Source organism: Gymnoscopelus microlampas (assembly GCF_963454915.1).
Source record: "Gymnoscopelus microlampas genome assembly, chromosome: 17".
Lineage (NCBI taxonomy): Eukaryota > Metazoa > Chordata > Actinopteri > Myctophiformes > Myctophidae > Gymnoscopelus > Gymnoscopelus microlampas.
In genome coordinates this window covers 33,313,815-33,333,708 of record NC_139954.1, presented here as the reverse complement: position 1 = coordinate 33,333,708, position 19,894 = coordinate 33,313,815, and the positions used below count along the sequence as shown (strand labels likewise).

General features: G+C 40.5%; 1 protein-coding gene and 1 long non-coding RNA gene across 4 annotated transcripts in view; one reads left to right on the top strand and one right to left on the bottom strand.

Annotated features, from left to right (window-relative positions):
* The window catches only part of igf2bp2a (insulin-like growth factor 2 mRNA binding protein 2a), a 62,821-nt gene that overhangs the window by 13,773 nt on the left and 29,154 nt on the right, over window positions 1-19,894 (top strand). The gene's annotated exons all lie outside the window — the stretch shown is intronic.
* LOC311065066 lies at window positions 2,328-3,989 on the bottom strand. Its single transcript, XR_014602791.1, has 5 exons — window positions 3,889-3,989; window positions 3,525-3,593; window positions 3,225-3,374; window positions 3,001-3,119; window positions 2,328-2,513 (listed from the first exon to the last, which is right to left on the bottom strand). It is a non-coding gene; the product is annotated as an uncharacterized lncRNA (long non-coding RNA).

Here is a 19,894-nt window from a genome sequence, read left to right as displayed (position 1 = left end):
AATTCAGAATTTTTATACAAGCATTTATTGCATATTGATTACGACTCACACCTTCGCAAGCACCTCAGGTAATTGAAGCGGCCCACATACTCGCACGCACGCACGCACGCACGCACGCACGCACGCACGCACGCACGCACGCACGCACGCACGCACGCACGCACGCACGCACACACGCACAAACACACGCACACACACACGCACACACACAGATTAGAGCTATCTACCTCAATGTCCAAATCACTTCCTTCCTATTCACAGCTCCCATGTCCTCTAACTCAACTTCCCCTGCCATTACTAGCATGTGCCATGTGCACACGCACGCACGCACGCACGCACGCACGCACGCACGCACGCACGCACGCACGCACGCACGCACGCACGCACGCACGCACACAACACCCCCTTATTCTTTCTTCACATCACCTCCTCTTACTCTCCAGCCACCCTCTCTCCTTTGGGAGACTAGGTCAGGCTTTGGAGCTGGTTGATCTACAGGATTAAACCCTGACAGGGATAATGCCACTTCAGCCACTTGTGAATCACGTGACATGAGATGATCTGTGGTTTTGGGAGGAGTACTATAGTGTAATTAATGTATTGGAGGCTCTTACCACTGTAGCTCCGCCCAGCCACGCACACGATGCGCATAACTGTAAAAAAAACAACAGTTGTTTTGTCTGCGGATGGCAGAGGAAGTGAGTGATTTTCTCTGCCTCCCACCCTTTCTTACTACTTCCCAATAGAGTCTTGAGTCTCTCGGCTGCTCAGAACTGCTAGTGATGTAATTTCACCTTACAACATCAACGCCGACAACCCCAACCTCCACAAGTGTGTTAAATGTAGATGATCTCCTCAGACTGTTCGTCCCATGATGGCTTGCTTGGGATAGGCCTAATTACATCCCAAATGTTGCACATCCATTAGGACACTGTATTCACTAGAATTGTTACTGTATAGGGTATATGCCACACGGCCAAATGCCTCAAAACTATGACTGCCACTTTTAGAGACTTATTCCTTAAATGTAGCACTAGTATTCCCTACATCAAATGCTAAAGATTAGCCCATTTACACTCTACTGACTATGTAATACTGTATAGGTGTAGTCCATGTATAGCCCATTTCAAACCATTGACTGTATGTCTCAGGGAAGCTCAGTGTGATTCACAGGGGAAAACAAAATATAAAACGATCCCTGTGACATATTAGCAATATGCAATGACACTGACCCTCAGCCTGGTGTTCAGGAAGCACAGTCACACCACCACTGATAGTGGCGTTCCTCTGCTGGCATAATGGACTCCGGACCGGTAGCTCCTTAGTGACAGTACCCGTGATTGGCAGGAAGTTGTTCCTCGTTCTTTTGTGAGCATGCAGATCAGATATTCTTGCCAATTGATACCATCATGCGAAAAAGTATAATACATGCTTATGTCCTCACTAACCTCCAGCCAGTTTCACTGCACTCACTTCCTGCATACAGCATGCAGCATTCGACATGCTGACAAAATGCGTACAGTTAGGTGTGGAGTCACTTTGTCTTTATTTGCTGATACCACACACACACACACACACACACACACACACACACACACACACAAATATGCCAATTTTCTCTGTATATTTTTGTGGAACAAAATGTGAAATGACGTAACATATAAGCATATTACATTTGTTTATTAAAACACATTTAAAAACTAATTGTGCACCTTTGGTTGTGCTACTGAAGGAAAGACGGATAATAGCAAGGTAATATATAGACCGTATAGAATATTATAGATTTGCTTTTCTTTTGTCCTGTCATATTATTGTTGTTTATCACTGTTACTATACTGCTAGAATTTCCGAGCTGAACAAAAACTATTTTACTGTTATGTACCTGTACACAACCCACACGGAAAGAAAATATATGAACCTATATTGCCACATATATGTTCAACATATATGCCAAATATATGAAATTGGCCCCCTACATATATGTCTCTCAACATATATGCACATATATATCCATATATGCACATATATGTGCATATATATATGAATGCTGCATATATGCCCATATATGTACATATATATGCACATATATGTGCATATATATGAATGCTGCATATATGCCCATATATGTAGGGGGCCAATTTCATATATTTGGCATATATGCATTATATATTATATATGCTAAATATAGGTAATATATGTTTATTTACACATATATGTTAAATATAGGTCATATATGTTTATTTACACATATGCAGTATGTTAAGGATATGTATACCTACATAAATACAAATATGCATACCTACATGAATTAAATAAAACACAATATCTAGAAGTTATTAAACATTTATTCAAAATCTCAATTAAACATAATCACAACAGAAAATAATTGGTTGATCTTAGACAGGAATAATAATTTCAATTATCTGCCTTTCGGCGATGCCTGAGCAACTTGCTGTTGATGGCTTGACCCAGCTGGCCTTTAGTTGCGTGCGGTCACTTCTTCATTGTTGCCTCTGCAAAGAGACCATAAGGACATGAGACAACAGTGGAAAAATGCCTCGAGTCTATCTTCTAAAGACTCCAAGTATATAAGTTTTGCTACACCACCTGATTTAGTGTACATGAGTTTCCTTGTGAGTTTATCGGCTGATAGCCCAAAGCCTTTATTCAAACAGTATCTATTTTATTAGTTTATTAGTTTTTTTTCATAAACATGCAATTATTTTGAATTGTCTGAAAAGTGAGTGCATTTATGAGTCCAAGACACCTTCTATATTTACAATTATTGGTTAGAATTGTGTAATAATAATAATAATAATAATAATAATAATAGAATTATGTAAGTTTGTCTTGTCGAATGATCTCATGGTATGTTTGACATCTAAAAAACTAAATAAATGATAAAACTCTACTAAAATATGACCTAAGAACGCAAAGCAACATATTAAGAATGTCATTCATATAGTGGGGAATGGTCCAAATGTTTTGCACAAAACTTACACTCAAAGCCAATCGAAGTCCATCAATCGCTTCAGGAGGGAGGAGACAGGAGGATACCCACTTTTCTGGCTGAGCAGCTTTGTCGTTTTGGTGCCAATGGGTTGATCCCAACGAAACATCTGAAATCAAAAATCACATATGGAAAAGGTGCACTCATAGCTGCTCTACAAGAGAGCACATTTTTCAAGTTACATATGATGGTTCTACTTCAAGCAGAAAGTTACCTTTGAATGAATTCAGGCGTGCTCCTGTGCACCAGAGTGAAGTTGTAATAACTGGAAAAGATGCCAGTCCAGCCAGGAAGTTGATCTGTGGAGCCACACCGACCGGACCCTCAATGCTCAGCATCCATTTTGTAGCTGTGAGAACTTCACCTTAACATAATTAGACATATATGGTTTGCATGTTAACAGTGTTCGTCTGTTGCTTTCCACATAACAATAGATTGTTAAACAACATGACCTCCATATAGTCTCCGTATTTGCAATGCTTTAAAACAGATTAGAAAAAACAGTTTACACTACCTAAGACAATTAGACGAGTCGGGAAGCTTCATTATCCTTTCAACAACTGCTGCTGTCACCATGCAACACCTAAAGGACAGAAAAACAAATAAAAAATGTAGTCATTGACCCCAGATCAACAGTTGAGGGTAACAGCTTCAACTTGGGCATAACACAAGTTGGTGTAAAAGGGTGGCATAATGTTTTGTACAGACTACCCATTAATTTTATTTGCATACATAGTATTAAGAATTATAAAGGAGGAACATGTCAAACAACAAAAAAGAAAAGTATCAAACGAAAGTAAAAGGTATCCAAAAATGTAATAAAAGACATCCTCAGACTCTATTGAAAGACGTCACGTAGCAGCAGATGTTTTTTTCACCTGAAAATCGTCTTCGCACTTCTTCTTGTCGTGTCCAGTCTTTGCACTGGTTTTAAGTGCTCACTAGCTGCCAGCCAGGTGTTTCTTTCAGCATCTGTGATAGTAGAAATAGACATAGATATTATTTGTGCGTCAGTAATTTAAAATGTAATGTTAACTCATCAGATTGCTCATAATTTGCGCCACCCTTCTCATAATTCATTAAGTTCTTCTGATGAATTTGGCAAAGTGTTTCGCAGAACTGATTAATGATTAATGTTGTACAAATCAGTGGTTCTCAAACATGTTCATGTCAAGGACCCCCTAATTATTAGCCTATTTACTTGGCTATAGGACTCAAGATTTGAATTACAAAAGTGTTTCAGAAATATTCCACACAGTTTGTTTACAGTGTTTTTTAATTTTTTAATAGCTGATCTACAAGCTCACAACGCATCACCATGCGCTGAGCTTGTAGATCTGCTATTTTCAAATAGGCAATTTATAGGGTTTAAGTGGTTAAACTGATTTTGATGCTATATAACCTCATTTACCTGGGGACCACCTGGAAACCCCCCAATGACCCCTGGGGGTCCCTGGAGCCCACTTTGAGAACCACTGATAAACATTACCTTTTGTTAGCTAGCTGTGTGCAAAACAAAACTAAGTATTTTTTGTTTTGTTTGATCCATTAACCTACTATTTGTACTCTTTTTAATTCAATGATTGTACTTTGTACTGTAGGTTTCAAACAAAATTCATAGATATGATAATAATAATTAATTACAGTCAAAATAAATGAGTCCAACATTAGCTTGTGTTGTGGACTGATTTATACCTGATAAACACTGACATGCACCACATGGAAATTAATATGCTAATGCCATGTCTAAGACTGTGTTACACGCCCCAAAAACCTTATCTACAAGCTTACAATGTGTCGCTGTGAGCTTGTAGATCAGTGATTTTTGGGCGTGACCAAACGTAATTTAAGCTTTAGAATTGAGCGAATCACTGTATCATGACAGTCATGAGGAAACTTCAACCTGTTTTTTGCTATTTCTCCATTTACGGCCCTACATCTACATGAACGTTCATATTTCAAATATAAAGTGCTTACCTCATGGCCACGGATGTTACAATTCACTTCGGGTGGGTGTAAGTATCCGTATATTCCAGATTGTTCATAAAAAAGCATTTTAATCCGATCGGTGGCCATTGTGTCATAGACTTACAATGTATCAGAGTGCAGTACACCTCCCAACCGATAGGGTCACGTAGTTGAACGCATAAGGAAATACGGAGAAAATGGCCACCGATCAAATTAAAATGCTTTTTATTGAACAATACAAACAATACGGGTATTTCTGAGTGCCCGAGTAGACTTGTAACATCCATGGCCATAGATTAAGCACTTTATATTTAAAATCTGAACGTTTATGTAGATGTACAGGTTCTAAATGGAGAACATGCAAAAAACAGGATTAAGTTCAGCCATGACGCTCGTGACGGACGAGCGTCGTGTGATACATGGCTAATAAAAACTGCACGTTTACGATACTAACAAGTTGGATAACATTTTAATTCCATAAACTAATTAAACTTACCAGTTATCTAGTAGAGTAGAAGCATGGAATCAAGCTGTTTGTAAATAAATGTTCGCTCAGCCGTCAGACGTTAGTTTCACTTTCTCCGCCTCTGTTCAAATTCTAATAAGCTCCGCCCTTAGCTGCGTGACGTAATGTTCTCAACCTGTGGGTCGGGACCCCCAGGGGGATCCCCACATGATTGGGGAGTGGGGGGGGGGGGTCCCCAGATGACAGTGAAGTGACAATTTAAGTAACCTTTTTAATACCTAAAAAATAATAATAATAATACAAATAAAATTATTACTGCATCAAAAGTAATCAACAAACTATACTAAAAAACTGGTCAAATGTTGGCCAAATTGCAAAATAATATAAGAAAGAGGCAAAATAGCCCATCAAGGCGTTGTGAGCTTGTTGATCGGCTATTTTCAAAATATTGATCTGTGGAACTGAGTCAATTAAAACTAAATGCCTCAACTCCTACATTACAAGTACATATTAGGGTTGGGGTCCCCAGTTCAAATATGATTATTTTGGGGGGTTGTGGCCTGAAAAGGTTGAGAACCACTGCTGTAAGTAACAGGATAGGTGGGCACGCATGGGATATCTGCACACCTCAATGTAAAATTGGCTATTTATGTAAAATAAAGTATACATGATTAGAACATTCTTAAACATTCGACAATTAAGGTCTAATATTTCTATAATTGCTACAAATTGCTACAAAACCTGTATAGCAGTCATTTTGGGGTATAAACAAGAAGTTGAAGGATAAAACTACTAATGATGATAATAACTGATAATGATGATGATGTTCACATCATGTAAAACATTTTAAATTGTTGTGCCTCTAGAAGGCAGTGGAAAACAGAAAGGTCTTTAGTTGTGTTTTAAAATAAATAAGAGTGGCAGCATGCAGACCTAATTAAACAATATTGTCTTCCACAATCCACAAACCAAAATCTACATTGGATGGAAATACGTACAATAATGAATTCATTTTCTTATGTAACTTTGGACTGATATGCACATATTACCTTGCAAATAAAAAAGGGAGATATGAGCTATATATATAGGCATTATGTATGACATATATGCAAAAAGTCAAATACATATTAGCTATATATGTAGGCATATGTAGGCATTTATGACATATATGCAAATATATGAGCCTGATTGTGGCATATATGTGAACATATATGAGCTACATATAAGACATATATTCCCTATATATCAACATATATGCACATATATGAACCTGATTGTGGCATATATGTGAACATATATGAGCTATATATGAGACATATATTCCCTATATATCAACATATATGCACATATATGAACCTGAACATGACATATATGCAGCATATATTCTGCATATACCTGCCATATATTGGCATATATGTTCATATATTTCCTTTCCGTGTGGGAAGACATAACAATAAAGAACCTTGTACTTGAACTCACTCAATATCAGGAACTCCCAGATAGAACATGTGGGAAAAATAATTTGTTTGTGTGTTATTTGTGCGCGTGCGTCTATGCATTTGTGTGTTTGTATGTATGTGTAGGCCTAAGTATGAACAAATAAGCTCCTGAAAGACTTAGAGCAGGAAGTTTCAAAGTGGGGTCTAGAGGTCCCCAGGGGTCCTTTGGTCAGTTCTAGGGAGTCCCCATCCAAATGAGGAGTCATTTCATTACAATTCACTTTAAATTATTGCAATAAAAAACAAATATAAATATGTGAGTGTACAGTATTTCCCCTATTATTGAACAGGCCTGGTGGGCCACCAGGCAAATTAGAACCCCTACCAGACAAACAAAATCCCCCTTTTGTATGCCAAAAATAACGGCAAATACCCATTCATTCGGAAATCATTAGGCCTAATGATTTGCGCTTGGGAGCTTATTTTTGCGACAGGCCAGCCGTGCCGGCCTGGAGCCTGTATTTCCTCACTGTAAAAATGGAAGTCACTACCATTGAGAACTCAATGGTGGGCCTTAGGTTTTGGGGGATTCAGATTAACGATTAATTGCATTGCAAACTCTCAACCAATGACAGGGCATCAGCGTTGCTATGTAAACTCACAACTAATTACAGGCGAAAGTTAAGCTTTTCCAGTGATGGGACTGAAAAGTGCTGTAAATCGTCTTCAAAAATAGGATATGCACGTTCCCAGTGATGGAATGAAGGCCCTTGCAAGTGGCAAGTGGCTGCAGGAAACTGTTCACATCCTGCTGTGAACATCCTGAGAACAACAGACACTGATTGACTGTCGTTAAGTTTGTGGAGAGCAAGCCCAAATGTCAACAGCAGTCCTTACTTAGTAATTTCTTAGTTTTTAGTAAAACAATTGGGACAAGAGAGAACAAATCATGAGCACATATACAGTATATACAGGTCAGAGGTCAGATGTCAATTAAAGTCAGTGTGGGTTCAGGGCTTAAAATCATTCCTGGCTAATAAGCCTTATATGTCTTTATTTTAGAAATAGTTAATATTTTACTCAAGGGGGACAACGCCCTATGGAATGCATGGAATGCATGTGCTAATACAACTTATTTAAGTTAAGTACGATTGTTTATTGCTGGACCACATGGACAAATGACATCATCAGCTTTGTCCCCTTTGAGTAAAAGATTTCTAAACTATTTTTAAAATAAAACAAATATGTATGGTGTTTTTCATTTTAGTTATAGTCGACAGTTAGGCTATAATGTATTAAGGCATATACAAGGCTTATTAGCCAGCGATCCTTTTAAGGCTTTAGGGGGGACATTGATAGGGGTTTAGGTGGAGTACGGGTTCAACAATTCATCTAACTAATCAATTTGATCTATTCTAAAGATATCCAGAACAGCAGATTTACTTTGTGATCAGTTTGTTTAAAATCTTAAATATAGTGTGAACAAAAATGTTAATTAAAATATTTAATTGCAGAACGCGTGCTACCCTGCCAACCTGCTGTGCCAGTATGCTGTCCTGTGGGCTGTGTCTGTTCAGGGGGCTTTCAGTACGCACCACCAGGCCTGAAATGACAGAATAGTGTTAAAATGGAGGTCCGGGGAATAATTAAACTCTATTTGGCAAAAGTTTCCCTCCCTATAGGGAGAGTTGAGGTTTAAGGACGATAATTAAGTGACAGAGTGTGGCTAAGACAGCGGGAGAGAGCAACACGACAAAACCTATGGACAGACAGCCCGGGCGAGAGCTTGCGTAACGTTGAGTGGGGTGTACTATACGTACGTGCAGTATTGATCCAGGTTAACCCCGTCGGGACCTATACGCCTATGGCAGGCAGGCTCAGCCTCCCAACTATAATACCGCATGGTTGGCAGATTAAAGGATGAGACCTGAGGGAGCTGCTGTACGACTCAATGTACAGCACAGTGGCAGCAGCACACACCACCATGAGGAGGGAGCAGCTAGCAACGGAGCCACATTGATTTACACTGCAGTATGAGCTGGTACCCACCTGTCAGTAGCCCTTAGCATATAGAGCTGGCCTTTTTAGTGTGAGTGTTCGAGAGAGACTGTAAAGTTAGTGAGTGACAGATGGAAATGTGTGTGTGTGTGTGTGTGTGTGTGTGTGTGTGTGTGTGTGTGTGTGTGTGTGTGTGTGTGTGTGTGTGTGTGTGTGTGTGTGTGTGTGTGTGTGTGTGTGTGTGTGAGAGAGTGAGCTTGTGTACATGTGTGCGTGCGTGCATATCGTGTGTGCATATCGTCCTATCTCTGTGTGTGTGGGTACATGTGGGTACATTTGCATGCACGTGCGTGTGTACAGGAGTGTGTGTGTGTGTGTGTGTGTGTGTGTGTGTGTGTGTGTGTGTGTGTGTGTGTGTGTGTGTGTGTGTGTGTGTGTGTGGTGCATGTGTGTGGCGTAGCCCTGTGCCATCGCTGTGTCTGTGACAGTGTAACAGAGTGCTGACGGAATGGAGTGCCTTGTGGTGGAGACTCAGGAGGACTCCCTAGTCTCTGGGGTAGCAGCAGGCTGCTACTTGCTGTTTTGATGTGCACAGGACAGGACAGTGTAGGACACGATTCTGCAAGTCCTCTGGAATGTTCCTTTAGTTTATTTATTTTGTTTTGGTGTCGAACTCGAGAGATAGACGTTAATGTGCAGATGTTCATGACTATTGATTGTAAGTTGGCTTAGTTGCCAAATTAAGCTAAAACAAAAGTGTGTTTTTCTTTTTGCAAAGTGTATTTTGCATCAGGCACAATGGCAACATTATGGAATGAAGCTTTATGTTACATAAGCCTTGCACATTGTTAGATCTGTGACTTCTGCTGTGGTGTCTTGGACTATAGTGGCAGATCTTTGAAGCTTTGCAGTGTTCGTTATCTCTGTCCCACACTGGGATTTCTATCAGGTTTTAAAGATTGGCTGATCATTTCTAGAGTGCAAATTGTTTTTTTTTAACCTTCTCAGTCACATACTGTGCTCTAGCAGAGTGGTTCCCAAACGGTGTGCCTTGGGAGTTTGTTACTTACAACCACACATTAATATTGCAATATAATATATTTAATATTAAATGATAATAATATATATTAATATATACAAAAAGTTATGATTTTTTATTTGATTTACTACTATCAGTACTTTGTGCGCAGTCATTTCCAAATACAGAGGCAAATTCTATACCACCAAAATATGTATTTTAAACACTTTCAACCTGGCATCCGTATTTTGGGCATGTCATTACTGGATGCATAAACTGTTTGTATAGTGAACCTCATGATTCAAATGTAACACAAATGTGTATTCCTGGTTTTTCTGTCTGCAATTGATCTGTCCACACCCTAGGGTAACCATGGTAATGACCTTGAGTAGTGATCCTCAGCACCTGAGCTGAGGTGATCAAGCACCCTATAAAAGCAGTGTATTTGTCTGTGTCCCACCATTTTAGCACTGACGAAGGTCCTGGTAGGACGGAAACGTTTGCTTTTTTAATTCACTGAGCACTGAGCACACTATGGGCATCTTAAAATAAAGAAAATGTTTTTTTCTAAGGAGTTTTTTCCTCAAAAAACATGCAGAGAGCGAGTCTCCTTCAGTCAGTTTACCTTTATGTCATTACAGGCACATTTTTTTTTTTTTTAAACATTTTCAACTATAGCAACAATAGCAGATCTTCATGCTCACAACGTGGGGCGATGCAACGCATTTTGAGTTTATAGATCGACTGTTTTCGCTATGAATAAAAGTGTGCCTTGAGATTTTGACTTTCCCTTTGGTATGCCTTGGGCACAAAAAGTTTGAAAACCACTGCTCTAGCATTTTACCTGTTGTGTCAGCTATAGCCTACTCATATAGTCATTGTTTACTCTCTGTCCCAGCCGTGTTTCACAGTGAGACCTTGACCAACCTCCCTTGATGAGGTCGGTCAAGCCAGATGGTTTTCTACTAGTTATTACTATTTATGAAGCATAGTGGTTAACAGATCAGAATGGAAGTACAACATGACAGGTATAAGCAATAGCTACCCTTGGATAGTAAGTGGGAGTGACAGAGTGGCAGAGAGAATGATTCACGCACTGAATGCAAATGTACAGATTTGTCTCAGAATGTGTGATTTTATGTTTCACATCCTCCTGGTGTGTCAAGTACCTGCGTTCTTGCAAACAGCTGTCCTCCAAACAGATCTGCATTCTGCTAAGAGGCAAAATAAAATAAAAAATACCCATTTCATTTGTTGAGGAAGTTTAAATTATCATTATAATTGTTTTACACTGTGTGCATGTGAGCAGTGAACACTGACTGAAATTAGATTATTACACCTGAGTAAGAATTGCAATTCATTTTACATCCGCAGTGTTATGCAGATTGCTCTTAAGAGTGCTGCATATTCAAATACTGCACAAACAATGTTGAAGGATTTAAACTGCTTTTTGGTGATGTATCATGAAATCTAGCTCTGGGCTTTTACATACTTATACATCTATAATCATCCATAATAATTACGGACTGTTTACCTGAATCAGGACAAACATTATGCAAACCAACCCTCCTCAGACCATGTGCATGTCAAATATGAACGGCATGCTTTGCCCGAGTTATTGAAATCAGTCAATCTACTTGTGTGTCTCTAGATCACGCCGGTTCAGGCCATGTTGAATGCAACAGAAGAACAAACGACGTGCAGAGATACAAGATGGTTCTACAGTAACTGCAGCATGAAGTATCGGCTGGGTTCTGTATCATTGTGTGAAATATACAATAAGGGACAAAAAAGAGCTTGTGCGAATTCCATATTTTGGCATGGGGTGATGGGCAATTGATTTGAAACTAGAAAAAGTGCTCCTCGGAGCACAGGTCTCCGCCAGGTCAGGTAGGTTATTGTGGCCTCCTGGTGGCGCTATAATAGGCCAATGTGAAAAGGGTGGCATTTCTTCTTAGGCCTTTCAATGTGACACTGCATTCATGATTTGAGGCATTTTGTTCCAAAAATGTGTTTTGCTAAATTAGACCTGCTGGTGGCGCTATAAAGGCCAATGTGAATGTGAAAAGGGGGGCATTTCTTCCTCGGCCTAGTGGGAATCTGCATGCAAACTTTCACAGAAATTGCACACTGCATTCATGTTTTGAGGCATTTTGTTTAAAACTGACCAATCCTGCTAACTTTGGAAGCCACTGTAAGCCAAATAGGATGGAATATGAAATATCGGACAGATCCATCAGAATCACATGACTATGGAGATGCAGTGTACCAATTTGCATGTTTTTTGGACAGAATCTGAAGGAATAATCTCCATAAATGTATTTTACATAAGTCGGCCTCCTGGTGGCGCTGTAAAAAGCAGATGTGAAAAATGCAATCCAATGTTTTTCCTTGGCCTCTAGGGAGTGTGCGTTCAAAGTTTCACGCAGATCGGTGCAGATATAGTTAAAAATGCAAATCGGCCAGTTATAGCGCCACCATGAGGCTGATTTGAAAATGTTCAAGTGGCATTTCTTCCTCGGCCTAGTGGGAATGTGCGTGTGCAATTTTATGGAAATGGTAAGCTGCGTTCATGATTGGAGGCAGTTTGTTCAAAACGGACCAATCCTGCAAACTTTGGAAGCCAACCTTAGCCAATGAGGATGCAATATGGGAAATCGGACAGATCCGGGTTGATCACATGACTATAGAGATACTGTGTACCGATTTGCATGACGTTTGGTTAAAAGCTGTAGGTGTAATGGGAAAAAATGGGTTTTGCACAAATCGGCCTCCTGGTGGCGCTATAACAGGCCCATGTGAAAAATGTGGGGCAGAGGTTCTGAATTGGCATCCAGGGAGTGGGTGTGCACAGTTTCGCAGCGACCGGGCCAACGGTGCCGGAGATTAGCTGGTAACACACAGACAGGACACACACACACACACACGGACGGAAGGACGGACGGAGGGTAAAACATACTCTCTCGCCATGCCTTTCGGCCTGGCGGAGACAATGAATGCAAATTAAGAATGAAATTGAATGATAATGTATGCGATACAAATGTGAAGGAAAATGTTAATGTCGACAATGGCTTGTAGCTTGAAAACATTATCCGTATTCATTTGAATCCACGCCTTTCATTTTTTTCAACCCAATGGTGTGTTCTCTGTATTTTCTCATCTGCAAATACGTTTCTTTTGCATTCATTTTATTTAATTGTTTTAGTGTCTGTGACTGTGTGTAAGTTAACAAATGGGTGAGTTTAACTATTGGTAATTATCTCAGTTTTTGGGCTTTAAACTTAGCAGGCTTATTGTAATGCTGTGAAGCAGGTAATGAGGCTATACAACGACAATGACACTGAGCTCTTTAGTGTCTTCACTTCGCTCTTACCAGTGGTTCTCAAAGTGGGGTCCGGGGACCCCACTGGGGGGTTCCAGAGGGTCCTTAGCAAAAGTAGCAAAAGTAGTTAATCCCAATCATTTTCACCACTTTATCCATTTATGCGTAGGCTATTCAAAAACAGCACATCTACAAGCTCGTAGCGTGTCACTTTGTGCAGTGCTGCGAGCTTGCACATGTGGTATTTAAAAAAAAAAAATCTTTACATTAATATCTTCTTCTGGGGGTCCCACTCCCTGGCACAGAATATTTTCAGATGGGGGTCCGCGACCAATTACATATCAATTTGTGGATCCTTGGCACGAAAAAGTTTGAGAACACTGCTCTTAATCACTTAAACCCTACACTATATAGTACTATAAGTCCACTGGGGGTCTGTACTTGGTCTTCTCCTCCTTTTTCCCCACAAAAATATCCAATCTAGAAGTTCACAATGTGCTGCAATGCGACGCAATGCGATGCATTGTGAGCTTGTAGATTTTTTTAAAACACGAATTAGACGCCCTTGGGTGGCAGTAGTAAAGTACTTGCCCATCACTGCAGCGTCATGGGGTTTGAATCCACCATGGAGCATCCGGCTTTGTAAAGTGTTTTTACAAACCCAATTTGCCTGTGTTTGGGGGAGGGTAATATTTGTCACTACACATATTCCTACACCTGTCAGCAGGGAGTGTTGAGTAGGACGGAGGTGCTACGTCCTAAATTAGGGAGAAAAGGGCATAAAAAGTCTGATTGGTCCAAAATATGCAATTTGGAACATTCCTATCCCATCAAATTTTTTGTTGTTGTTTTTTTACCACTTTTTCTCACCAATTTAGTCATTATGCGAATTGTTTCCTCCCCACACACTGCTGTTGTATACTACTGACTCACCTACTAGTGAGGAGCCCCAACCGGGATGACGTAGATGTCACTGTTAAAGGGATATTTCACTTTCAAAAAAACTTTTGGTCATTTTATGGTCTACTCAGGCTTTAGTGAGCCCTCCAGACCGTTTTTAAGTTGCTTTATTCAGTATTTAGATATTTGATATTCATTTTACCAGCCACGCCCCCTTCCTATACAAACCCATTATAACTTAAAACTCAATTTTTAACCTGTTTAACCATCAAAAACACCCGTCCTTGGTTCTGGTGACTCACCCTGCCCTCCTAATGCGTGAGGGGGCCGTGTTTTTTTTATTACTTTTTTCATTTATTTTTAATATATATTTTTTGTATTTAATTTTTTCATTTTCCCAAAAAAAATATTAAAAATAAATGAAAAAAGTAATAAAAAAAACACGGCCCCCTCACGCATTAGGAGGGCAGGGTGAGTCACCAGAACCAAGGACGGGTGTTTTTGATGGTTAAACAGGTTAAAAATTGAGTTTTAAGTTATAATGGGTTTGTATAGGAAGGGGGCGTGGCTGGTAAAATGAATATCAAATATCTAAATACTGAATAAAGCAACTTAAAAACGGTCTGGAGGGCTCACTAAAGCCTGAGTAGACCATAAAATGACCAAAAGTTTTTTTGAAAGTGAAATATCCCTTTAAATCTACAGAATTTTCAGTGTAGTTATGTGACATGAGACGGTACAGCAGCATACAATTGACTCACTCTTAACCACTTTAAACCTGGTGTCCCTATTTTGGGCATGTCATTATGTTTTATTCAAACATTATTATTATTATTTTCAAAAATAGCAGATCTTCGAGCTCACAACACATTGCGATGTGATGCATGGTGAGCTTGTCGATCAGTTATTTTAGCTATTTTTGAAATGGGGCTTAAGTGTTTAATCCAGTAACACAAAGCACAATGGGAACGCTGCCAGACTTTGGAAAGAGTAGACAGACGTTTTCTCACAAGTACGGTAGGCTCTCCTGTATATTGTTGACTTGTGGCTTCCTCTTAGAGATTTCAGAGCATTTAGGTGCTTAAGAGCTTAAGGGACAAAGCTGGAAATTCAGATTAGACTTGTCTCTGACTATTAGACCAACCCACACTGACTGACCCATATACCGTGCCATCAGTCCTTTAATACTGCTCAGACAGTCGTACCTGGTGAACCAGAATTCATTTATTTGCTAAGTGCAGTAAATGCACAGGAATTCCTTCTAGGGTTAATAATGGAGTGTTAATAAGGGAGACATGTCGATGTTGATAACATATGAAATATGTGACAACGCAATATAAAAATATTTGAGTGTTAAAGGTCTCATATTTTAACAATTTAAGTAATTATTGCATACTTCATGAGTATATTAAACACACCTGTACATATTTAAGCTGAACATTGTTTTGTCAAATTTTCTGGGATCTATTCTTTTTTTTCCTTTTAACTCACAGGCCATTTTCATTAGCTGACTGCCCTGATTAACCAAGTATGATTCGTCCACAGTCCACATAAGATCTAGAAATTGCTGAGTCTTCTCAATGTCTCGTTCAGGGCCCACCAGGATCCAAGTGGACCCTAATGAGTTTGTAAATCTGAGAGTGTACAAATGGAACCATTTTTTAAAATCTTTGGGACCTGATCTACACGAAAGTTCTCAGAGTTAATGTAACTCTTGAGAATGTACAGTATGTAACGTTCCATTTGAACACTCTCAGAGTTACAGTCCCGTAAGGGTCCATTTGGACCTCCTGGTGGTTCACACTTTGTGCCATAAGACCTGCACAAAGAAGTCTCTCTCACTGGCGGTTCTAGCAGGTTTTTCATGGGATAGCAAAAGGGTGTCGTGTCCAGAAGTTTTGGCAAGGTAGTGTTGGGTTAAGAGCGGGATCTGAGAAAATGAAGACTTAATTTCCTGCATTCTGAAAAAGCAGGACACAGTGTATCTAACAAATCCGATTTTATAACATTATTTGGACACTTCAACAATGTAGTTGTAGTTACATCAAGCTGTTTATTGTCTCATGCACATACAGTGCAACTGGTAGCAACACTGTGTAGAGTGTAAACAGTCAAATTATTCTGTCTCCTCTCCAGGATGTACTCAACAGTTTGAACTCACAAGATAGCTCTTATTTTACTTCCCACTTCAATTGAGTTCTAACTTGCTCTGGCTTGGCTACAACTAAGATTCTATTAACCTCTTTAGGCAGCTCCTCAATGATTGATCAGCGACATAATAACCTCGAAATGTGATGAAATTCTAAATGGCTTATAAAACAGGGAGGATTTAACTTTTTTGTTCAGCTGAAGTGGAACAACAGCATAAGTAAGAGATTTCACATGTACACCATGTAGAGCATTTCCTGAAATGAATTTGTTAGTTATGCTTACACACCGGACTACACATAGAAACCAATGAGCCAGTTGTGTCGGCCAGCGTGCTACTATAACGTATCCCTGGGATTTGTAATATGACCATGTAGCTAGTACACATATAGCTACATGGCTCACATGTCTCCTATGTGATTTATGACCAAAAGATTTATTCCCCCCTGCTTTCCCATCCTCCTGTATTCTGTGGCAGTGATGAGGCTTGTACCACCTTTCATTCAGACAGTAATCCTTTCTTTTCTGTGTGATATGAAGTCTTTCATTGTCCTGTGCCTTTGTTGTTGGCCCGACATGGACTCCTGATAGGTTACTCATTGTGCGGTGTAGATCACAGAGTAGTAGGAGAGTTATCGGAAGCTTTCTGGATCATCTGTGTTAGTCTGATCCACTGATATTACACACCGACTTATCACAGAGAGATAATTGTCTCTGAGAATAGCCAGCTAATATGTTGCTATCCTGTGTGAAGCAGTCGAGCAGCCGGATGTAGTAGGTCATTTTCACACAAAGAATCAACTGAGGGCTGATATTTGAAAGGTGGTAGCGGAGAGGAAATTGACAATTGAATGAGGATAAAAAAAACGGTCAAACAATATGGCCTGCATGGAGAGACGGTGTCGCTAATAGTACGACGGTGTCGCCATGCAATGCATTGTTAGTTTGAAAATCAGTTCTTGTCACCATGTGACACAATAGCGCGATGGAGTATAAATTAATCACTTTCAACCTGCCATCCCTATCTTGGACATGTCATTATAGCAGATCTACAAGTTCACAATGATCTTGATCTGCTATAATTTCAATTAAGCTTTAGTGAACCAAAAGGCCATTTGGGGCATCTCGGTCTTCCTTTGGCGAGCAGCTCCCCTACTGTGCACAGCACTGCAGGCATGGTGACAGGTCTGTGACAGCATGGGCATCTGTCTGCACGAGAGCAGGGGAGAAAGGTAAACAACTCCAGGCTTTTAAAGAGTTCATTAAGCAGATTGCTTGAGCAGAGAGGGAAATGTTAAATGGATGCTGCCTTGTGAGTGTCTTTAAACAGCCCCCCCCCTGTCTATGAACAAACGTGGATGATGCTAAGAAACAAGTCATGGACTTACTTCCATTGCAGTGTCTGGAAGTAAGTCCTTATTTCCTTTGTGGCTTTGATTGTGACTGCGATACTTTGAGAAATGTGAAATGACTTGCATGTGTTGACTACAGTTGTGGATGTTTTTAAAGTCAGCAAGGTCGCTGGAAATAATTTGGCATTCAGCTGCACTCTATACTTAATTGACCACTCCCACAGGGGTCTACTAGGCCGCTTCTTTTTTTCCCTCTACATCAAATCTCTTCACCGAAAATAGCTGATCTACAGTTTCATTTTCAGACTTTTCAGTTACGCACCTCATTTCTTACTCACTATATGTTGTGTTTTAGCCCATGTCTTTGGTTATGACTACACTATGAAAATGTAACATAAATCATTTGTGGTGGAATTTTCCCCCAACTACCTTAGCTGTTGTCTTCTTGCCCCACTGTTCCCCTTCAGCCTCCGCTGCAGAACGAGTCATATAAAAGCCCCCCATTTTGTATTGGCAGACACATGGTCCTTATTCAATTAGGTCTCGCCACATGCAGGCCTGTGATTTATGTATGGTGAATTTCATTTGGAGCTTTTGACAGTGATGATCAGATGTTCGACGTTAGGAACACTGCGAGATGCTGGCGAGGGGTGAATACCCTCTTTCTCACCCCTCTGTCCGCCTGTCCTCTCAGAGGTTAGAATTCCTTCGACCACTCCGCATGCAAGCGAGTATTAGTATGCACGCGTGTGCGCAGACGTGGTTTTTTCTTTTTCTTTTTTACCTTGTGCAGTGCAGCTGGGTGCAGTAAATATTAGCTTTTCAAATGAACATGGCCACCCTCAGATATTTAAAGGCCGAAATTGAGAGGCTTTCTTTTTTCGTTTGGCAGGCCGTTCCAAACCAGCAGCAGACAGCTTGGTTACATTCGGCAAACATTAGGTAACCATCGACTTCAGTCTGCATCTTCTACTGCAGCTCATTTTGGACTTTGGGAAAGGAAGGGGAGGGGCCGGCTGAGAAAGGGCGTTGGGTTCACCTTGACTACAAACAAAGAGGAGATATTACCAGAGATGCCTGCTGCTTCAGATATTACCTCTGAGTTATTGGTTTGATTATAAAGCAATGAGCATATTAAGTGTCACTGGAGGACATGCAAGTTTGTGTAAATCATAAATCATGCATATACCCAGGCGAACCTGAGCTCCGAGTGGAGAAAGACAACGATATATGTTGCTAGGTATGGAGGGCATGCGCATCTCCGGCTCCTCCCTGCCCGGGAGACAGTTGAACAGAGAGACGGGCAGGCAGGAAAGCAGTGATCCTCGTGGTAGCCACTAGCCACAGGCATGCAGAAAATTAGATCTTTCTTGAGGAACTGTACGGAGCCGCCATCATTTTTTCCGTGAGATGCCCATTCAGGGCACTGCCTTCGGCAAAAGAATAGAAAGATTTGAGGGAGGGTGAGAGCAAGGTTTGTGAGTTTTAAAAAAAAAACATTTTTCAGGAAGCGCATGCATGCCATGGAGGAGAAGCAGGAAAAATGGAGAGCAAGTGTGATAAGAGACATGGTCCATCTTGTAGCTGTGTCATTGATAATGGAATCCTACTGCACACTCGAACCTCCATAGCCATGCCATTCCTCACATCTTCGGACAGCCCTCCAGGGGTTCACCCCATGCTTCTTTCTCTTTCTCTCTCTTTCTCTCTCTTTCTCTCTCTTTCTCTCTCTCTCTCTCCCTCCCTCCCTCTCTCTCTCTCTCTCTCTCTCTCTCTCTCTCTCTCTCTCTCTCTCTCTCTCTCTCTCTCTCTCTCTCTCTCTCACACACTTGTTCTCTGTCAATGGATCCTTCTCCAGGGTGCTTACATAAAGGGTGCAGAGGACGCCATCACTGTGTCTGTGGGCCGCTTCAGCCTCATGTGGGCTAATGTTTCTGCTCAAGGTTAGAGTTGCCACTTGACAGAGGCTAATCAATTACCAGACGCACAATAGAGGACATTTGCCCTCTGAATTCATGTGCTATTTAGGCAGACGGTGTGAAATGAATAGGGCTTTTATTGTCCATATTCGGCGTCCCAACCCAGACTATAAGGCACATTCTGGAGACCAGAGGAATAGATGCAAGGAAAAGGTGGAGAGTGTGTGTGTGTGTGTGTGTGTGTGTGTGTGTGTGTGTGTGTGTGTGTGTGTGTGTGTGTGTGTGTGTGTGTGTGTGTGTGTGTGTGTGTGTGTGTGTGTGTGTGTGTGTGTGTGTGTGTGTGTGTGTGTGTGT